Source organism: Pleurodeles waltl, chromosome 4_2 (assembly GCF_031143425.1).
Source record: "Pleurodeles waltl isolate 20211129_DDA chromosome 4_2, aPleWal1.hap1.20221129, whole genome shotgun sequence".
In the NCBI taxonomy this organism is placed as follows: Eukaryota; Metazoa; Chordata; class Amphibia; order Caudata; family Salamandridae; genus Pleurodeles; species Pleurodeles waltl.
The window spans coordinates 966,894-979,026 of NC_090443.1; the positions used below are offsets into that span (position 1 = coordinate 966,894).

The following is a 12,133-nucleotide window of genomic DNA, read 5'->3' on the forward strand; positions in this document are numbered from 1 at the left end:
TATGAGTGTGCTGTGGGATGAATGACCATGCAGGTGCACCATTGTGAGGTGTGAGTATGACGTATTGTGATGCCTAGTGTTGGATTGTGGGAGTGGTAGTCGAGGAGATAGTGAAAGTTTAGTGTGCATTGTGAGGGATGGGTGTGTGGATGGTGGGAGAGGAGTGGTGTGGCATGCAGAGTAGGAAGGTGGGGTGATAGTGGGGGGTGCATTCTTGTGGTTTGTGATATGATGGGGAATGGTAGGTGCTTGGGAGGTATGCAGGACTGGAGTGGTTAGTGCTCGGAGGGGTGTAGGCTCCCTATCAGTATCAATCCCTCCAATGATTCCTGTGAGGCCCTCAGGATGCATGATGTCCATGTCAGAGTCACCAGATCCTCGGGGTCTGTGCACGTTCCCAACACATCCACCACTGAACAGCTCCAAGACTCTGATAGATAAATCACAGAGGCTAAGAGAGTTCAAGAGGGGAAGAGGGGATTAGGAAGGGAACAGCTGGGTAGGAGACCTGTAGTAAGAAAAAGGTTAAAACACACAATATGAAAATTACATCTCATGAAATCAATACTAGACTATGACTCTAAGCCTAGTCATTCTGAAAACATGAACAACCTAAGAATTAGGCTTAAAATAACTAAGTTTCAAGATGGCCGGATACCTGTAAGGGAATCAAGATGGATTAAATGAAACTTTCAAATTCAAGTACTTTCCTTTACATGAGAATCAGGAAAAAACATTCTGAATAAGTTCTAAACCAGTCATATGAATCCTTTTTTGAGAATGCATACTAGGACCATGCAATATTGCATCTAGAAACTCTGGTCTTCTGTGTTCTCTTGAAATGTTTCAACACAAATTGCGCACATTGCAGATTTTCATATATATAGTAAACACCATAAAAGGATTGTGCACCATGAATAACACAATATGGATTCAGGAAACAAATCACACAACTTGTCAACTCGAATATTACCTAATAAATGTCTTAGAATAAATGGCATACAATGAACAACATGAATTAAGCTTGAAGAGAGAATCGTGCGTCTTGCCGATTCGAGTGCCACCATGTGAAATGTAAAGAAATGGTAGCACGCAATGAATATCAAGGTTAAATCACCATTAAAACGATTTGTAAGCCACGATGTAAATGGCAAAAAATAACAGCGCACAATGAATAACAAGATTAAAGCACCATGAAACGAATCACGCGTCTTTTGCCGATTCTTAAGCCACCATGTAGATGTCAAGAAATGGTAGCGCGCAATGAATAACAAAGTCAAATCATCATGAAACGAATTGCGCTTCTTGCCGAATCGCAAGCCACCATACAAATGTCAAGAAATGGTAGCGCGCAATTAATAACAAGATCAAATCAGCATGAAACGAATCGCGCGTCTTGCCGATTCGCAAGCCACCATGCAAATGTCAAGAAATGGTAGCGCGCAATGAATAACAAGATCAAATCAGCATAAAACTAATCGCGCTTCTTGTCGATTCGCAAGCCACCATGCAAATGTCAAGAAATGGTAGCAAGCAAAGTAATCTGTTAATCATTAAAGAATTAGGCCAAGAATATGAAAGTTCTCGATAACGGCATCGGGAGATCAGCCCAACCACCGTCTTACCGACCAGAACAAGGTTCACCAATGAAGAATGAAGGGCAGAGGCCTGGAAGATCAAATAGGCCACCGGGACAGGAGCTCAGGAAGTAGCTGCTGCTCTACACCGGGACCTCTGAATAGTGAACACTTGGAGCTGGGCTGGTTCCCTTTTATAGAGTCTTGTCTTCTGTGTTCTCTTGAAATGTTTCAACACGAATTGCGCACATTGCAGATTTTCATATATATAGTAAACACCATAAAAGGATTGCGCACCATGAATAACACAATATGGATTCAGGAAACAAATCACACAACTTGTCAACTCGAACCACACCCAGGCCTGCTGCAGGGAAAGTCTCTGGAAGGCCCTGGAAAGGGACCACACCCTAACACACTCTGAAAGCCTGCAGCAATACATTGCAAATGAACAGTATTTGTAAACACATAAAAAATAAGTCTTCAGGATTAAACTCTGCAATGCAAAAGGTTAAACAACAACATATCAGCACAGTGCATACATTACATTGTTTTGAGAGTGCTGGGTTTTTGCATTCTAGTCGCCAATAGAGCGCGCACTGCCCTGGTGTTGACAGTCCAAGACCTTCTCCTCCTAGGTTGTCAGGTCAAGGGGAGGAGGTGGGGATCCACCGCCAGTCTTGTTGAGGGCGATGTTATGCCTGGACGCCATGGAACGGACCTTCCCCCTGAGGTCGTTCCACCTCTTTCTGATGTCCTCCCTTGTGCGTGGGTAGCTGCGAACTGCGTTCACCTTGTTGACGATCCTCTGCCATAGCTCAGTTTTCCTGGCCATTGATGTTTGCTGGACTTGTGCTCCCATCAGTTGTGGCTCGACTCTGATGATCTTGTGCACCATGACCCGCAACTCATTGTCAGTGAAGCATGGGTGCTTGTGCTGTGACATGTTGTGTGTATGTGTTTCAGGTGTGAGGTATTCGGGATGTCCAATCTGGTGTTGCTTTCTAATGGCGGTGATTTTCTAGCCCGCTGCGGTGCGCACGGCAATGGCGGGCGGAATGGTGTCGGCTTGGCAGGTCAGGCGGACGGGCAGTCGCTCTTTCACCATCACTGGCACTGACGGTATTGGATTTCTGGCTGTGTTTCGTCAGCTTGGTGTTTGTGAGTTGTAATATGGCAGACACTGTACTGCCAACATTGGCGGGAAGGTAGCAGGATTTTGCATGGCGGTCTTGCCCGAAGACCGCCAAACTCGTAATGAGGGCCATAGTGTCCTGGATCAATTTAGGATTGTATTTCAGAATATTGTCTACAGAAAGATCATCTGATACAGCTAAGGTTTTCTAAATATTGTTCACAAAAACATCATCCCACACGGTAGAGATTTTCTATTATTAATCCCAATGGGGGATATTTTAGAAGGCAATATTTAGGACTTTGGTGGTCATTACAACCCTGGCGATCAGTGTTAAAGCGGCAGTAAAAAAATTGGAATCACGACCGTGGCGGAAACTGCCAACATAGAAAGCCACTTTAACACTCCGACCGCCACAGCGGTACAAACAAACACTGCGGCGGTAACCGCCAAAAGACAGGCGGAAGACAAGGTTCCGCCCACTGTATTACAACATGCCAATCCGCCACCTTTTCCGGGGTGGATTCACCGCGAACAAAAACACGGCGGAAACAGGACTTGGAAGGGAAAACGCTCACTTTTACACACCCCATGAGGAATCAGGAAGCCATGGAACCCGAGCTCCAGATACTCCCAGCCTTTATCTTCCTGCTTCTCTAACAGGAACAACAAAGAAGGCAGCGAAGACCACGGTTAGTACTGCACCTACGACACAGCGAGGGGGGAGGGAAAAAGAGTGACACACACACGCAACACGCAACACGCAACACGCAACACCCCCACCCACTACAACACACACACAAGTACATGTTGATGCATTACAATAACAACTCCCAACCCCCCCTGGAAGAATGCAAGGACAAAAGGAAATGAGTCGAACGTTTGTAATCTATTCAAATACAGTAACCAAAAATATATACATATATATATTTACACTAGAAACAAATATATACACCAAGAATACGAGTCCAAGGTATTCCACCATCATAGTCCGTGGACTACTGGGCCCAAAATGCATGGGCGAGGCCCACACTCAATACCCGATCAAAACAGAGAGAACACTGCTGGGGCATCAGATAGAAATACAACAGGCACCTCAGGGGGAAGGGAAGGGGGGGCACCTCAGCCGGATGAGTGCACGACGCCAGATCCACGAGGGGGCTCCATGCCCACTGCTTTATCCTGGGGAGTGCAAAGCCACAGTCTCTCAAGTCTCTCAAGTGGGTGGTTTGCCCACTACTTTATCCTGGGGAGTGCAAAGCCACAGTCTCTCAAGTCTCTCCAGTGGGTGGTTTGCCCACTGCTTTATCCTGGGGAGTGCAAAGCCACAGTCTCTCAAGTGGATGTCAATCTCCACTGGTTCTGGAGGGGGCCTTGTGCCCAGAGTGCTTCATCCTGCCAAGGACAGCGGTAGTGGATGTGATACTCCACTGGTTCTAGAGGGGGCTTTGTGCCCAGAGTTCTTCATCCTGCCAAGGACAGAGGTAGTGGATGTAAATCTCCACTGGTTCTGGAGGGGGCTTTGTGCCCAGAGTGCTTCATCCTGCTCGTGGCGGCCTCAGTAGCGTCGGAAGCTTTGGAGCTCACTGGCCTGCGGTGCTTGTTGCAGCGGTGTCCTGTTCAGCGGTGCTGGTGGCGGCGGTGTCCTGTTCAGTGGTGCTAGTGGTGGCGGTGTCCTTGGCAGCAGTGCTTGTTGCGGCTGTGTCCTGTTCAGCGGTGCTGGTGGTGGCGGTGTCCTGTTCAGCGGTGCTGGTGGTGGTCTTGTCCGCCGTGCAGGTTTTCGCAGACTTGCCTGTTTTACTGTGCCCGTTCCCCATCTTGGATGGTGGCGCAGCTGTCTTCACACTCCCAACTGTAGCCCTGGGAGAGGCTTTGGTGGAAGATGTTTTGCCTCTCTCCCGCCAGGCACTGGGCCACTTTTTGTGCTTTTGAGGTGGGGGACTGTCCGTGGTCTGGCTCCTGGCACACTGGCTGCCCTGCTGGCTGGCGCACTCCAGAAGCCGGTTACTACTGGCACCACTATTCCAGCAGATGTTGTGACTGAGGCGCTGGGTTGGGACCTGGAAAGGTGGGCCCTAGGAGACTGAAGGGGTGGGGGAGGTGAGGGGAAGAGGTCAAGGTTGGACAGGAAAAGTTTTTTGGACACACTGGGACGGGTAGATGGAGGGGGTTTGGGAGTGGAGGAAGAGGTAGTGGTTGTTGGAGGTGTACGTTTGGTGACTTTGGGTGCATGGGATGGAGATTGTCGTGAGGTGGATGGCTGTTGGATGGGTGTGTGGCTGCGTTTGTGTACCTTGTGAGGTGGGCTCACAGACACACCGGGAGAGGACACAGGGGATGTGTGAATGGTAGTGGGGTGGTGAGTGCACGTGAGCGGGGTGTGGTTGTGGGTGTGCTGGAGGTAGTGGCTGACGATGTAGTGCATGCAGGTGTGAGTGGAGACGAGACTGGGAGGGAGGAGGGAGACGAGGAGGAGGGGGACACAGTGGAGGCAGTGACTCTTTTTATGTCTGCATGGGTATGATGCTTGTGTGAGTGCCTGTGGGATGTGTGGTGCTTATGTTTGCCTGAGCTTCCCTTGTGTGTTGAGGTGTGTGCATGCTGGTCTGATGGTGTGCTTGGGATAGGCTGAGGTACAGGGGTTTGGGTCTGGGTGGAGGAAGTTGGAGGGGGGAGGCTAGAGACAGGGACAATGGCTGCCATCAGTGCTGAGGCCAGAGTATGAAAAGCTCGCTGTTGGGCTGCCTGACCAGAATGAATGCCCTCCAGGTATGCATTGGTCTGTTGCAACTGCCTCTCTACACCCTGGATGGCATTCAAAATAGTAGACTGCCCAACAGTGAGGGACCTGAGGAGGTCAATGGCCTCCTCACTGAGGGCAGCAGGGCTGACTGGGGCAGGGGCTGTGGTGCCTGGGAGAAGGAGTTGCCCACCCTCCTGGGCGAGCGGCCACGGGGCACATGCTGAGGGGCTGCTGGGAGGGCGGTGCTGGTAGGGGGGGTGGCGGCTGTACCTGTAGATGCGGGGTCTCAGAGGGGCCCACCACCGCAAGGGAGCTCCCATCAGAGGAGGAGTCAGTGTCGCTGGTCTCAGCTCCTGTCCACGCCGTGGAGCTCCCCTCGCCCTCCGTCCCACTGTTGGCTTCTGACTCCGTTGTGTCGCCCTCCAGGGCCATGTGGATGCAGCTCCCTTCTGCTCCGGTGGCACTGCTCCTCCGCCTGATGATGCTAATGCACACAAGAACAGGGAGACCACAAAAAGGGCGGGAAAGACAGAAGAAAGACATGTTGAGTGCATCCAGTACCGCTACCATTGATGGACACTACAGACACAGAAGCCCCCTGCACTACGCCGTGCACTTAGAGTTCCCTAATTAATCACAGGGACATGGGTTATAAGGCCTATGCCCGATTGCTGCACACATGGAATTCACAGGAGCCTGACTAGGTGTAGTTGGCTCTGAACACAGGTGGGGTGGGGTGCCACAGGGCCTGCCTTAAGAAGGGACCTAGCCTACTAAACTCGCCCTGGCCTAGGGGAACCCACAGCCCACCTCCCCCACCCAGACACCTACAATGCGTGCTGAATCAGCAGAATGAGAGTGTACTCACCCCCTTGTGGCTGCTGTGATGCCCTCAAGCACCCATCCAACTCCAGATACGCCACCGCCAGGATCCGGAACATCAGGGGGGTCATGCTGTGACGGGCACCCCTCCCACGTTGGGAGGCCATCCCCAGCTGGGCCTCTGCCGTCTTCTAGCTCCAGCGGCGAATGTCCTCCCATATTTTACAGCAGTGGGTACTCCGTCTGTGGTGCACCCCCAGGGTCCGGACTTCCTTGGCGATAGCACGTCAAATATCCTTCTTCTGGTGGGCGCTGACCTACAGGAATAGTACAGGGGAAAAGGAGAAGATATAACCGTCCTCACCGTCACAGTCATTGGCCCGCATCCCTACCCTTGCCATGACGCACATGCACTCACCGTCGTATCATGCATGCCTCATTCTCCCCCCCTATCTTTCATCAACACCACTCCAAACAGGCATTGCCCATACAGAATGCTCACAGTGTACTCACCTGTTTGTCTGGAGGACCCTAGAGTAGCGTGTACTAGGGGAGGACCCCATCCACTAGTTTCTTCAACTCCTCCATGATGAAGGCAGGGGCCCTTTCCCCAGACACACGAGCCATTGTCTCTTCCAGACTGAGGTCACAGCAGCACTTGCAGTGTAGGTCCTCTCCTGTCGAAGATCAGGTATCAAGTGATTGAACAGACAGAAAATGGCGGTGACGTCCGCGGCTGTGGGTACCGTCACCGCCGGCGTATATCGTCATTGGCTCCTTGGACCCATAGGGTCCAATGTTAACCAATGCAAGATTGCGCCACGGTCTTCCTACCGCGACGTGTACAACGCCAGCGCAGTTACCTCATATCCCCTTGTCCCACATTACACGTCAGGCAGCCACCATTTTAGGGGGCCACATGGCATTAATGTTGACTGCGTCACACATATCTAGGCCTTGCTTAAACACTAATACAGCCATATGTCGATTTTCCGATAAAGTTGTGGTTACCTACCTCAGTGTTGGTTGACTCTCTGCTCGCTGTTCTCCATAGAGCACGTCCGCTGGGGCACGTGAGGAGATGGCGGCATCCTCGGATGTACAGACCGCTGGTGGACCTGTCGACAATGGAGGAGCGACATGTAATTATCACCTACAGACTTGATCGTACCACAATCCTGGAACTGTGTTCCCATTTGGAGCCAGACCTGATGTCAGCTATCTGCCATCCCATAGGAATCCCCTCTCTAGTGCAGGTGCTGTCAGTACTCCATTTCCTAGCAAGTGGGTCTTTTCAAACGTAAGTGGCCATAGCATCAGGGATGTCCCAGCCTATGTTCTCCAACGTGTTGTCCAGAGTGTTGTCTGCCCTGCTGAAACACATGTGCAGCTACATCATTTTCCCTCAGGTGGAGGATTTGCCTACAGTGAAAGGTGACTTCTGTGCCCTGGCACATATCCCCAACATCACTGGTGCCATTGATGGGACACATGTGGCCTTGGTCCCCCCACGCAGGAGTGAACAGGTGTACAGAAACCGGAAGAGTTACCATTCTATGAATGTGCAGATGGTGTGTTTGGCCGACCAGTACATCTCCCATGCAAATGCCAAATTTCCTGGCTCAGTGCATGACGCTTACATTCTGCAGAGTAGCAGCATCCCGTATGTGATGGGGCAACTCCAGAGGCACCGTGTGTGGCTATTAGGTGAGGACATGGACCCAATACAGTGTGACTAGGTGTCTGCGGATGTCCCTAAGAGTTCATGTGTGTCTAACAGTTGTCCCTGGCCATTTGCAGGTGACTCTGGTTACCCCAACCTGTCATGGCTACTGACCCCAGTGAGGAATCCCAGGACAAGGGCAGAGGAATGCTACAATGAGGCCCATGGGCAGACTAGGAGGATTATAGAGAGGACCTTCGGCCTTCTGAAGGCCAGGTTCCGGTGCCTCCATATGACAGGTGGTTCCCTAGTCTACTCACCAAAGAAGGCGTGCCAGATCATCGTGGCCTGCTGCTTCACAACTTGGCTTTGCGACGACAGGTGCCTTTTCTGCAGGAGGATCTTCCAGATGGAGGTGTTGTGGCGGCTGCTGAGTCTGTGGACAGTGAAGATGAGGAAGCAGAAGAAGAGGACATAGACAACAGGAACACAGTGATCCAGCATTACTTCCAGTGAGACACAGGTAAGAAGACAACACTGCCTGCTACATCTGATTTAATTCTTCTACCTCTCATCTGTCTGTCATTTTCACCCAGTGTATGGACACTCAGTTGTCGCTTTCCCTTTCGAATTCACAGATGTGGGTCCCACCGTGTGACCTCTGCTTTCTTTCCACATGGACTAGAGCTGTGTGACAGAGGTATGTTGACATTACAGTGGATATTGCATTTTGCCACAGTTATTGCTAATACACATTTTTGAAAGCACACACTGACTCCAGATTGTTTTCTGATTTAAGGGTGTTTATTTAAGTGCTAAATAGTGGAGGTGGTTGTAAAATGGTCAGGGGTGATGGTGGAGAAATGTCCATGGCAGAGTCCAGTCTATTAGTCTCACAGGTGCATTGTCCAAAGGGGCATAGGAAGTGGAGCTAGGGCAGTTTAAGTATGGACAGGGTGACAAAGTGGGACAGAAGGATGACAATCAGGATGGTCTCATTTCTTGGTGGGGGGTCTTGGCATTGTTCTCTGTCTTTGTCCTGGATCTCAGGGACCGCTTGCGGGGTGGTTCTCCATCTTCAGGGCGTGGGGTGCTGGTGTTGTGGTCCTTTGGCGGTGCCTCCTGTCCACTAGCGCTGGCGGAGGTGGTGGGCAGTTCATCGTCCAGGCTAGTGTCAGGGGCCCCTTGTTGTGCCACAGTGTCCCTCCTGGTGTTGACGAGTTCCTTCAGCACCTCTACAATGGTGCCCAGGGTGGAATTGATGGATTTGAGTTCCTCCCTGAACCCCAATACTGTTCCTCCTACAGCCGCTGGGTCTCCTGAAACTTGGCCAGTACCGTTGCCATCGTCTCCTGAGAATGGTGGTAGGCTCCCATGATGTTGAAGAGGGCCTCGTGGAGAGAGGGTTCATTGGGCCTGTCCTCCCCCTGTCGCACAGCAGCCCTCCCAGTTCCCCTGTTTCCCTGTGCCTCTATCCCCTGAACCGTGTGCCCACTACCACTGCCCCCAGGTCCCTGGTGTTGGGGTGGTGGGTTAGCCTGGGTTCCCTGTAGTGGTGGACACACTGCTGCTTGACGTGTCCTGGGGACAGAGGTATGGGCACGCTGGGGGGGTGCTGTGCTGGTGTTCCCAGAGGGGGGAAACTCTGTAGTGGCCTGTGCCAGTGTGAAGGGAACCGACTGTCCCGAGGTCCCAGATGGGCCGGGCTGGTCATCTAGATCCAGTTGGACAGAGCTGCTGTCATCACTGTGGGCCTCTTCTGTGGGTGGAGTGGACATATCTGGACCCTCCTGTCCGGTTACGTTGGGTAGGGGTCCTGCAGGGGTGTAAAGGCATGATTATTGCATCTGTGTGCGCCATGGTGTGCAATGGGTGGGTCACCCTGCACCCCAGTGCTTCCATTTGTGTGTGGGACCTTCTGTGATAATGGTTTAGGGGGGTGTATGGGTATGTGCAATAGACATGCTTTGGTGATGGGTGTCCATGCTTTGGTGTTACATGCAGGGCTTGGGTTTGGGATGTGTGGTTTGTAATAGTGGGACATGTGTGAGGAGTTCGGGTGATGGGGGTGAGGGCGAGGGTGGGGGTATGTGATAGCATGCAGGTGGGTGGGGGATGAAGTAGTTAAAGGTTTGACTTACCAGAGTCCATTCCTCCAGCTACTCCTACGAGGCCCTCAGGTTGCAGTATAGCCAAGACCTGCTTCTCCCATGTTGTGAGTTCTGGGGGAGGAGTTGGGGGTCCGCGCCAGTCCTCTGAACCGTAATCTGGTGTCTTGAGACCACGGAACGCACCTTCCCCCGTAGGTCGTTCCACCTCTTCCTGATGTAATCCCTAGTTCTTGGGTGCTGTCCCACTGCATTGACCCTGTCCACGATTCTGCGCCATAGCTCCATCTTCCTAGCTATGGTGGTGTGCTGCACCTGTGATCCGAATAGCTGTGGCTCGACCTGGATGATTTCCTCCACCATGACCCTGAGCTCCTCCTCAGAAAACCTGGGGTGTCTTTGTGGTGCCATGGGGTGTTGTGGGTGATGTGTGTTGTGATGTGTGGGGTGATATTTAGAGGTGTGTTATGTGAGGTGCGTGGATGTTGTGTGAGTGATGGTGTTGAGTGCCTATGGATGCTATTGTTCTTTCTGGTAGTGTCTCTCTCTGGCCTTCTGTCGCAATTGTTGTCGTAGGGGTTTGTGGGTGATGTGGGTGTGTGTTTTATAGTGTATTGGGTGTGTGGGAGTGGTGTGTGTATGGGTATCAAGTGTGTGTATTTTGAATTGTCCAATGTGGTAGTGTTTTGTAAATGTGTGTGTATTTTGAGCGGGGCGGTGTGTACCGCCAATGGAATACCACGGTTGAAAGACCGCACCGTGGATTCGTGGGTCACGATAGTGTGGATGTATTTCTGTTGGCATGACGGTGGAGGTTTTGTTATCGCCAGTTCATCACTGACCTTTGGTGTGGCGGACTTGTGTGGGTGTATAGATTTTGGCAGATTTCGAGCTGTGGGTCATAATGGCTGTGGCGGAATTCCGCAGCCGCGGCGGTGTGTTGGCGATCTTCTGCACGGCAGTAAGTGGCTTTTACTGCCAATGTTGTAATGACCCCCATAATGTTTGCCAGACAGTATTCTGACAATGCATTCTGGTACCAATCCTCCATTTAGAGGCACTGAAGTACATTATTGAGACATGTTATACCACTGGAATTTTAAAAGTTTGGTTAGTAGCATTATATGAAGGATGTCTTATCTCACCCCAAAACACATTTAATTTTAATAACATTCATCTTAGTAAGCTGAGTAAAAAAGATGATAACCGTGGTGGTCCAATGACCAGCAATAAAGTGCTAAGGACCTTTTGTGGAGTGAAAAATCACATTGAGTTCTTCTCACATTTGTAGCACATTTAAAGTTTTGCTGATGAAAAAAAAGTTGTAGTCAACAGGAAAGTCCCCAGACAAATGTGTAGACTAGTAAGGTGGATGTATGCTAAAATATAGCTGAAAAAATGCTAGCAACAAAAATATTGCCAAAAATATCAAGGAGAGAAATATCAACTCTACATATTTCTGTTAGTCAAAAATATTGACAGAAATATATAAACATCTCCAATATGTTCAAAACCTAGGTAAGTATATTAAAAATTAACTATTATAAAATCGATTAATTTTAAAACATATACTAACTTCTAAAATAACATTCCAATAAAAATATAGTTAAAATATAAAAAAATTATAGAAAATATATAACTTAAAGACAAAATAAAAATATATAATTTAAAACAAGTGCAAGCAATAGTTTGAAATACAAATAATAGAAAGTAGGTACATTTATAAATAATATTATTTTTGAATGAACACTTACAACATTAAATCAAAAAAAATATATATATATATTACAACAAACAAAATAAATAATCAAAGATAACTTGCATTAAACTTACATTTAAAATTAAAAGAAAAACAATTATTCTAAACCAATTCGAAAACTATCAGGTCAAAAAATAGACAGGGCGTAGCTCAGGTTCACTACTCCTGTGCCTTTCTGACCAACACTAGGGAAAGTGTGGTCCTTTGGATGGCTAAGATTTTCTATTTTCACTCCACAGTAAGGAACTTTAGGAAAAGTGTTGGACTCTGGAAGGTATAAATTTACTACTCCTATTCCGATGTCAGCAGGAGTAGGGAGACTATTG

At 49.5% G+C, this 12,133-nt stretch overlaps 1 protein-coding gene across 2 annotated transcripts in view; it reads left to right on the forward strand.

The window, feature by feature from the left end:
* The window catches only part of LOC138292018 (NXPE family member 2-like), a 250,316-nt gene that overhangs the window by 215,952 nt on the left and 22,231 nt on the right, over nucleotides 1-12,133 (forward strand). The window lies entirely within an intron of this gene.